Source organism: Perognathus longimembris, chromosome 14 (assembly GCF_023159225.1).
Source record: "Perognathus longimembris pacificus isolate PPM17 chromosome 14, ASM2315922v1, whole genome shotgun sequence".
NCBI lineage: Eukaryota > Metazoa > Chordata > Mammalia > Rodentia > Heteromyidae > Perognathus > Perognathus longimembris.
Genome location: NC_063174.1, coordinates 13,048,545 through 13,048,767, shown reverse-complemented (window position 1 = coordinate 13,048,767; position 223 = coordinate 13,048,545).

Genomic DNA, 223 nt, shown 5'->3' with positions numbered 1-223 from the left:
TGGCCTAGTGACAAGAGAACTTGCCTTGTATACATGAAGCCCTGGGTTTGATTCCCCAGCATCACATATAGAAAACAGCCGGAAGTGATGCTGTGGCCCAAGTGGCAGAGTGCTAGCCTTGCGCAAAAGGAAGGCAGGGACAGTGCTCAGGCCCTGGGTCCATGGCCCAGAACTGGAAAGAAAAGAAAGAAAGAACGAATGAAAGAAAGAAAGAGAGAGAGAG